General features: G+C 43.5%; 1 pseudogene; it reads left to right on the forward strand.

The window, feature by feature from the left end:
* Positions 1-9,461: 9,461 nt before the first annotated feature.
* LOC136004511 (U1 spliceosomal RNA) lies at positions 9,462-9,607 on the forward strand (annotated as a pseudogene).
* The last annotated feature ends 882 nt before the right edge of the window (positions 9,608-10,489 follow it).

Below are 10,489 nucleotides of genomic sequence, written 5' to 3' on the forward strand. Positions count from 1 at the left end.
TTTGTTTTTTTCTCTTCTTCACTCCTTGGCTGCGGCATCCATCCAGGCTATTCCACCAGTGGAGCACTGGAAGCCAAATCGGAGGGCAGCTTCTTTTGAACAAGGTTACCAAACTCTTATGAAATAACAATTTTTTTTTTCCCAAAGTCATGCACCCTGCTTTGCGCAGCTACAAATGCCAGCCTATCTCGGCAGCAGCTATAAATGCCTGCCTGCTCAGTAGCAGCCATAAATACCTGCCGGCAACCACACTTTTGCATTAACCCTATCTTACCCGAAATGCTAAACTGCTACCCGTTAAAAACATTCATGAACCTAACCGCTGCTTTTCAGAATTTGGGATGGGTTTGCGGCTAAACCACGCCCCTGAGCCCGGACCCCGACCCCTAAGGCTAACCGTGCCATCTAAACCTAACTCCCCCCCCTAGTCCTGGCTCAGCCCCCCAACACTAGCCCGGCCCACTAGAATAACGCACAGCCCTAACCCTAGCCAAGCCCACATCCCTGACCACTCCCCCACCCCATAACCGCGCCCACAAACCTGACAACGCCCCCCCGAGATAGCCACGCACTGACTCCACCCTATAGAGGTAGAAATACCCCCCGGCTTGAATCTGCTCCCTAGGGCAAGCCACAACCCAGAGCCTGACTCCTCCCCCTAGGCCTAGCCACGCCCCCAAGCCTGACTCTGCCCCGAGGATTAGACATACCCCCCAAGGCTTGATGCTGCCCCCTAGGTTTAGCCACGCCTCTGAGCATGACTCCGCCCCGTAGGGTTAGCCACGCCCCCCTCCCGGGTGGACTATTACCCCAGGGCTAGACAAGCTCCCAGAATTGGCTCCGCCCCGAGCATGGTTAGCCAAGCCCCCTAGGGTTAGGCGCACCCCCAAAACTGACCATGCCCTCTAAGGGTTAACAACGCCACTAACACTAACTCCACCCCCAAACCCTGAACATGCCCCCTGACACTAACTCTGCCTCCTAACCCTAACCCTAAACCTAACCCTAATGCTAACCCTAGCCCTAACCCCTAACCCTAACCCTAACAACAAAAAACACACAGAACACCATCTGCCCTCATCACACACACACACACACACGCATGGGATCCCACAAGCACACCCCACACAACTACACAAAATCCAGACAGTCATTCCTCCCACTACACGGCCCCACGTACAGAATGTGGCGTAAGGACCCTGTGAAGACAACCAGGAAACCAGCTCCAAGAAGCATCATCGCAGTGCGAGGGGACAGGCCCAACCCTAATGGGTGTCCCCGCTGAGGTTCTGCCTCCCCCACATTGCATGAGGCTTGGGCTTTTATACTGACCAAAATGCACACTCATTCCAACACAGGTGACCAGCCTACATCAGAAGAAGTGGCCAGCAATATCTATAAAGGTCTCCAAGTGTCAATAGAAACATGGACATGCTTATATTTGCCAACTTCTAGTACATGAGTATCACAGAGAGACTGTATCAAATGAGTCGTATATGGGGACCACCACAGTCCGCCCGATACCCCTGATAAGAGCATACGAAAGACCTTCCCACCGTGGGTCTTGATCCAGAACATACGTCACAGGGAAAGCACACAATACATCTGCATCCCCCACCCATCTCACTTTACAGCTGCCCATTTATCATGAGGATCTGGGGGATATAAATCAGGCTCCTTTTCTGGATCATTAGGCCCTGGGTCAAAAGGATCATCCAGGTCAGCATCAGAATTATCAGGCATCAGAACCTCAGAAGCAGCAACAGCAGTCTGATGAATGTGCACAGGCTCCTTCTAGGGATCAATAGGGCCTGTGTCAGAAGGATCGTCTTCATCCACATCCTCAGTCTTCACAGCCGTGGCGGCAACTGGCGGAGGGCTCAGGGGGGCGGGCACTGGGCTCCATGATCTCATTTTTTGACTTTAACATCTCTAAAATAGTTCTCCAAATGACTAACAGATTTTTCGCAGTGTCATTGCCTTTTGTGGCTTCATCCCACAATTTAACTTCTGCCCCATCCCACAAAGAGATCTCAAATATGGTGGACTCATCAATCTCTGGAAAACACATCTTCAAACATTTCAACATTAACTTTAAGTCTGTCTCTTTAGAGGTTGCTCCCTTCTTCATAAGAAGGACTGAAAACATCTGTAAAACAGAGGCTTCTTCCTTAATAATATTCCACCCCATAGTCCCGTTCCCGGCTGCTCACCTTTTCCAGGTGATCGCTATATCTGGACCTCTTTGGTGCTCCCCCACCAGCCTCCTCACCTCTCCCAGGTAATAGGTTCGTGTCCGGACGACTTCGGTGCTCCCCCACCGGACTCCTCTGAGTTCAGCTGAGCTATGCCACCAGTCGCCGACTCTGACGAATTAGCCAGAGTTCCTCCTGTTCAGACACCATTTGTGGCGCATCAAAGACGGACTCCAGTTCTGGTGAAATCTGAAGACCTTTATTTTGTATCTCGCATCCCTTTTATAGTCTACTAAGTGCTAAGCAGTAACTTTCCACTCTCTTACTTCCTTATCATCCCGATTCAGCAACACTACTAAGGGTTACAAATATTTACATTGTTTGGTCCGTTTCTGAGATGCACATCCTGCTTTATCTTGCAAACTGCCTGCTTTGTTTTGCTAACCAATCTTTACCCTTCATTGTTGGCTTAAGCCCAACCAGGGCAATAGCACCTGGTGTTTTCTTGTTCCCAAGGCTTAAACCAGACCAGGGTGATAACACCTGGATCCATTTTGTTAACTATTTCTATCCATTGCCCACAATTATTATTTTTATTTTCTTTACCTTTGTGTATGGATTTACAGAATAGAAATTAAATATCACAGACAGTGCCCTACCAGAACACAGAATGCCTTTTTTCAGCCCTAAAATAAGAATCCTAATTACACGATAAACTTTAAAATCCTATATCACTTTTTCTATAGGAAAAGGCATTAACCCAGTGATCCTGCCAATCCCTAAATGGAGTGCCTGATCTATTTTGTTCAAGAAATGTTGCCTTTATGACTATACTTGTCACCAAATCTTCATGTCCCTTTCTTCTGCTCTGAAAGGTTGACTGTAAAGGATTTCTAGTTTGGCATTGAATTAGTAATTCGGTTTATAACCTATAAAGATCTTTGGGAATGTGGGATGAAAATAACGCTATATTATCTTAGCTTTTTTTTATTATTATTGAGTGATGCCAGTTGAAGCATTATTCTATGCTATATCAACCATCTGAATACAGCTTTTCTTGGAAGAGGAATGTATAGCTCATTCAGTAACTACAGGTAAAGACCGATGCTGCAGGGTATTAAAGGGGATCCAAATCCTACCTGCGTCATGCCATGTTCACCTACCACACCATTCTCTGCAACTTCAAACACGGCATTTCTCCTGACATTTGGATGTCAGTGGGATTTCCAATGCTCACTCAGTCACTCCCTCTGGAGCCTCAGTGCACTCTTTCTGATGGGTTGTGTTTACTCAGCGTTCCTTTGACGGTGGTGGACATGATGGCCTGTGACACCTATTGTCTTACTAAAGAGCTATCTCAAACAATATCAGAAGACATCACATAGAGGCAGCCAGCTGGAAGATGAACTGGATTGTACTAATGCAAAGGTCTATTTATATCAGCCCAGCATAACTTGAGTTCTCTGAAGTGTAAGCTACATTACTGAGCATGGTGGGGGCTAAAATAATTAAATCTTTTCATAGGAGTATTTTCCCTTTCTAGTACAACCATATGATTTTGCATGATGCTGCTCTTCAGCTGCTGGAATATGGAGCCCTACTTTGTGAAGAAGGGCTCTTTTGCCCAGACCAAAATGAAATGCATTTGTCGTACGCCATGGACTCAGCCCCATCCCCGGTTCTCCTGAGCCTGTTGTTAAGAGGTTAAGCTGTTTAACACCTAATCTGATGACCTGACATATACAACCAAATATGTCTGTTGCCTTGACTTTTTTCCTCTTCCCTTGCATGCTTCGGCTGTTCTTCACAGCACATTAGAAGCTTGCTGTCTTTATTAGTCAACAATAACACATTAATGCATTACTTCTCTTATTACCTTGGACACTAATTTGGTGGAATTGGATACTGACAGTACATTGGTGTTGTTAAGGTTAATGACCCAGAGATTTACAAGATAAGTCACATTGGAAGTCAAATTGATTTTAATAATTGTTTCACTGAACAGTGTCAACATTAAGTACATTATGTTGTGCTATGCCATTCAGGGAGGCCCTGTGGCTGTCACAATAACTACAACATGGTTTACAAGACAATTCACACTGAAATATGTTTAAGTAAATGCAGTGCTAATAATGGATGCCTAGGTTGTTCTAAGATACGAGACACTGTTTCTAGTCTCTGCACATTATTTTGTTTCCAAGCATATTTTGTGCTTGTATCCAGTTCTAAGGAAATTGTTGCTTTTCTCAGACAAGGATGTGCAGAAAGCAAAATTTGGTGGCTGTTGCCTCCTTTTGGCTTGAATTGTGAGGCAATGCAGAATACCTCTGCTTTTCAGTCAATTTTTGCTCAGACAAGTGGCTGTTTGGCAGTTCAGATACTCTGCAGTTAGGCTGTTTTAAGTATTTAAGCTGCAATATACTTTATGAAATAATTTTACTATTAATATTGCCTTTATTTTGACAGTGGAATGCAGAAATTGCACCTGAGATGCTGTGGGACTCTCCCAGAAATGCCACCCTTAACCAAAAAGGTATATGTTTGATCCTGTGCAACTATTAAGAAAAACTCATGCCATTTTCACATTGTAGATCCCATACCTTCCTTTTCCTTCTCTGTTGTTCTATGCATTTCTGTTCTTTCTCTTACAGTCCTCCTTTCTCCACCTCTTCTCATTTAGTGTATTGATCTTGCAACTGAAGAGATCGCTGCTGACTGCTGAGTGGCACCATGGATGGTAAAATAAGAGGTGCTTGTCATGCAGGAATCCTGTACAGTCATCTGCACATCCACAGGACTTGACTCACCCATTCCTGATATCGTAGTGTCAGCTCTGACTGCAGGGTACACACGGAATTGCTGATGAAGGCAAGTTATGACTAGAGCTGAAGGTCAGGAAATTAACCTCTCATACTTTTACTGACATTTTCTTCACACATCTTGTGCTGTTTCTTGATCTTATCTGCAATATCTCAAGACCTCAACCAAACTATATTTTCCAAGAAAATTCCAACTTTTGCGATGGTAACAAATGTTCCATGGAAAGAGAAAAGCTCAATAAAAACTGCCTGTTTGTTTTGGCTCTGATAATATACAGTAATCATATCTACCATCTCTTCTTCCTTTCTCCCAGTCCCAGCTTGTCTTCTTCCTCAACTAGTTTACATACTATATGCTTACTTGGAGAGCTAAAATTTTAAGAGGACACAGAAAATATAGAGGTATTGGTACATTGGTGGGGCTCATGTGACTAAGTGAAGATGCTTACAGTGCTGACATCTAAGCTAGTCACCTTTGGCTCTTCTTGCAAGCAGTGGGAAGAAATGAAGCCTCTTGGCATGATTAGTTTCAGCCTAGAGTGGATGAACTGGTTTTCTAAGCACCTGCAGTGTGGGACCTACAGCTTATAGTGATCATAAAGGCAATTGGGGTGAAAAGAATGTATTTTAGTGCATAGACTCCTAGAGTAATGAGGTTGTATTATGCCTTCTATCTGTCACATCTACAGAAAATGTGGTTGCCCTCTACTCCTGCAGTGTTTATTGCATGCTATGACAGCTTGTGTTTGTTAATGGTGAAGATCCACTGTCTAATCCTTCATCAAGCAGCTGTAGGTTCCTCAATTTGAAGAAGTTCTCTACAGATTTGTTTCATCTGTAAATGCTATTACATGTAAGAAGCAAAACCAAAAGTAATATTTTGGATCTTACCACTGTTTATATAACACTTCAATAACGTGCCAAACTGTCTTTTGCTCTATGTAGCAAAAGATGGGATATTAATTTTAAAATGCATTTTAGAGGCATCATGTACTCTACAACAGGCCTGTCAAAATACAATGTCAGGCTTTCATGTGTCACATAAAAACTAATGTTCTCCTCTCTTGAACTCCTACTTAGCATTGTAATTAGGAGAGATATTGACTGGGTAAACTTGTGTCCTGGGTTCAGCAGTAGCAGTCATTTTTCTCCTTCTTAGTAGCTGGTGCAGTGCTGTGATTTTGACTTTCAGCCTGGGAACAGCGCTGATAACACCGATGTTTTTAGTTGTTGTTCAGTAATGTTTACTCTGATCAAGGACTTTCTGAGTCTCATGATCTGCCAGGGAGGACGGGAAGCTGGGAGGAAGCAGAGACTGGACACCTGACCCAAACTAGCCAAAGAGGTATTCCATACCACAGTACGTCATGCCCAGTATGGAAACTGGGGGCAGTTACCCAGAAGGGCTAGATCACTGCCGGCGTCGGGATGGGTGGTGGGTGGTGAGTAGTTGTATTCTCTCCCCTCGTTATTTCCCTTATCATTATTATTATTGGTGGTAGCAGTAGTGGTTTGTGCTATACCTTAGTTACTGGACTGTTGTTATCTCAGCCCGTGGGAGTTACATTCTTTCGATTCTCCTCCCCATCCCTCCGGGAGCAGGGAGAGGAAGGGGGGGGAGTGAGCGAGTGGCTGGGTGGTTCTGGGTTGCTAGCTGTGCTTAAACCACAACAACTTGTTAGCTTTTTACATGCACAAGCCTAAGGACACTTTAATTAAAGTCAGAGGGAAACTTGAAAGCACAGGCAGGAAGAAATAATAATAAGACTAAAAATAACCTGTTCAAAACTTCTGTAGAGAAGCCAAAGGGACAGGACATGTCACAGATAGGGAACATTATGAGCAGATGGAATCTAACCATTCCTTTCCCAACGGTAGCACAAAATAGTTATAAATATTATATGTTATATATTATTAAAAATATTAAATCCTTATAAATAATTATAAATATTATAATATTAATAATGCTTCTGCTGTTGCCATATGACAGCACTGGCAAAACAGAATGATACTGACCAGTAAAGCTGTCTGTGAAATAGACACAAATATTTGTAGTTCTTTTAGAGGGGAAAAAATGCCACAATCATCATCTTTCATTTTGTGAAGATAATTTTCCATAAATTACCTGTACATGCAGAATGAAACATCAGAACCATCCTGAAAGAATATTGCAATTTTCAATTTTCCTTATTTTAGTTTTCTCATGGAAAACCAAGGTTTTAAAACAAATCTGAAATTTCCTCATAGAAAATATTACTTTTATTCCTTTTAAAGAATATTTTGGTAGGTAAAGGAATAGGCAATGATTTCCTGTATTTTTTCTGGTTTTTGTTTTTTGTTGGCTTTGGTTTGTTTGGGGTTTTTTTGTGGATTTGTTTTGTTTTGTTTTGTTTCCCCAAACCAATGCAAGCATTTTCCCTTTCCCTGATTTTTGAAATGTCTTAATTATTTAGTTCTTGCCTAGCTACTTTTGTCTCCTTGAGTGTTCATATCTCAGAGTTTCTTTCTAAATAAATAAGACAGTATCAATGCAAATTCTATATATACAACTCACATATTCTCTTTGTTGTGCTTTCTTTCTTGTACTATGCTCCATGACTTACACACTAGTTGATAAGAAAGACATCCTGTTGTGAGGCTTAAATCTCTGTATGTTCCTACTTATACAAGTCCCATTTGCATGGGAAGTCCAGAGTTCAAATTAATCTCAGTATAATTGATTATCTGAAATGGGATTCCAATCACAGATTGAGACAACTACATTTAGGTGTGTACAAATGAGACAAATATCTGTGATCTCTGTTTAAAGTCCAATTCAGTTGACTAAAGTATGTACCGGATGTTGTCTAAGATTTTCTGGAGTATAATATAGTCTCTAAATTTTGATCTAAAGGATATGTATCTTCCATAGCCCTGGGTCATATCTGCCAGCCCCAGGGAATGTTTCAAATAATATAGGGCATCCCAGATGGCAAAAAATGGCCACTGTTTTGGTAACTGAATCAAGCTTTTCATCAGTACACTTTGCTAAGTAGGACTGTTGAGGCAACCAGTGCAACCATATGTTGAGCTGAATCTTACACCATCCTCTATTGACTGTATTAATTCCCTCTCTGTTGACTTTAGTTTAAGGTACCAATTGCTTAGGCACCTAATTCACACATATGCACTTTCATATGAACACCTAAACTAAATATCTGGGAGCTGTTCTCTCTCCATTGAGTACCCCTAATCTGATTACTCTTTCACTTCTTCCCTGCCAATGATTCTACTTTATTCCTAAGCATAAGCTCTTTGAAATTTGCACTTTTCCAGGATAGTACATCAACTCTATAACCTTGTCCTTATTCAGAAACAGCACTGACCTTGTCATTCCCTGACTTCTCAACTTTTTCAGACTGAAGTACTGAATTTCACAGCACTGTTTCCTCTCTGCTTACACACCTCTTTAGATTCTCAGAGCAAATGTCCTGGGTTCAGCTGTAGCAGTCTTTTTTCTCCTTAGTAGCTGGCGCAGTGCTGTGTTTTCGACACTGTGAGAACAGTGCTGATAACACACCAATGTTTTTAGTTTTTGCTAAGTAATGTTTACTTTGATCAAGGATTTTTAGTCTCATGCTCTGCCAGTGAGGAGGGGCACAAGAAGCCGGGAGGAAGCAGAGACCCAAAGTACCCCAAGGGGTATTCCATACCAAAGCACGTCATGCCCTGTACTGTAAATGGAGGGACTTACCCAGAAGGCCCAGATTGCTGCTCAGGTCAGGCTGGGTATTGGTCAGCAGGTGGTGAGCAATTGTATTCTCTCCCCTTCTTATTTCCCTTATTATTATTATTGGTGGTGGTAGTAGTTTTTATTGTACCTTAGTTACTGAACTGTTTTAATCTCAACCCATGGGATTTACATTCTTTCAGTTCTCCTCCCCATCCCTCTAGGAGCGGGGGGAAGAAGTGGGGAGAGTGAGCAAGCAGCTGCTTGGTTCTGAGTTACTGGCTGGGCTTAAACTATGACACTTTTATAGCTCATTCTCATGCACCATGAGTTAGACCTGCTTCTTTGCAGAATTAAACAGACACAGGCTGAGATTTTTGTTTTCAACTTTTCTGCCCCGATTTGTCTGGGACTAGTCTTGGCTTTGCAGGTTCAAGATCCATTTCCATTTTCTTTTTCTAAAGCTCTCCTTAGGGGTATGATTTTTGCAATTGGTCTCTTTACCTTAATTTTTCTGGAGGAATTAATGGGATATCAGCTCACTAACAAGCAGTGGCTGAGGGTCCAAGAGGCAAACTTCCTTACCTTTACCATAGATATATTTCCATACCTCAGTTAAGCTCCTACAACAGGTTGGTTCCCACTTCTTTCCATGAATGTACAGGAAGACAGGCACTAGTGGCCCTGGCTGGGAGTTCTATGAATCACTCATCACTGTCTCTAGCTTAGCACTTATGTATACTTACCTGGCAGGGGAGACACCATGATCAAGCAGGTGGTTTTCCCAGGGCGAGGCTCATCCCTTGCACTCCGGGTGTGCTGACCCTGAATATTTATTTTTTATTTTTTTTTATCTTGTGCAAAGCGTTTGACACTGTCCCACACGACATCCTTCTCTCTAAATTGGAGAGATATCAATTTGATAGATGGACCACTCGGTGGATAAAGAACTGGCTGGATGGCCGCACACAAAGAGTTGTGGTCAATGGCTCGATGTCCAGCTGGAGACCGGTAACGAGTGGTGTCCCTCAGGGATCGGTGTTGGGACCGGTCTTGTTTAACATCTTCGTCGCTGACATGGACAGTGGGATTGAGTGCACCCTCAGCAAGTTTGCCGATGATACCAAGCTGTGTGGTCCGGTTGATACGCTGGAGGGAAGGGATGCCATCCAGAGGGACCTTGACACGCTTGTGAGGTGGGCTGATGCCAACCTTATGAAGTTCAACCATGACAAGTGCAAGGTCCTACACCTGGTTTGGAGCAATCCCAGGCACAGCTACAGACTGGGCAAAGAAGAGATTCAGAGCGGCCCTGCGGAGAAGGACTTGGGGGTGCTGGTCGATGAGAAAATGAACATGAGCCAGCAGTGTGCGCTCGCAGCCCAGAAAGCCAACCGTATCCTGGGCTGCATCAAAAGGAGCGTGACCAACAGGTCGAAGGAGGTGATCTTGCCCCTCTACTCTGCTCTTGTGAGACCTCACCTGGAGTATTGTGTGCAGTTCTGGTGTCCTCAACATAAAAAGGACATGGAACTGTTGGAACAAGTCCAGAGGAGGGCCACGAGGAAGATCAGGGGACTGGAGCACCTCCCGTATGAAGACAGGCTGAGGAAGTTGGGGCTGTTCAGCCTGGAGAAGAGAAGGCTGCGTGGGGACCTAATAGCAGCCTTCCAGTACCTGAAGGGGGCCTATAGGGATTCTGGGGAGGGTCTCTTCGTCAGGGACTGTAGTGACAGGACAAGGGGTAACGGGTTAAAACTTTAACA

The sequence above is a fragment of the Lathamus discolor genome, chromosome W (genome assembly GCF_037157495.1).
Source record: "Lathamus discolor isolate bLatDis1 chromosome W, bLatDis1.hap1, whole genome shotgun sequence".
Taxonomy (NCBI): Eukaryota; Metazoa; Chordata; class Aves; order Psittaciformes; family Psittacidae; genus Lathamus; species Lathamus discolor.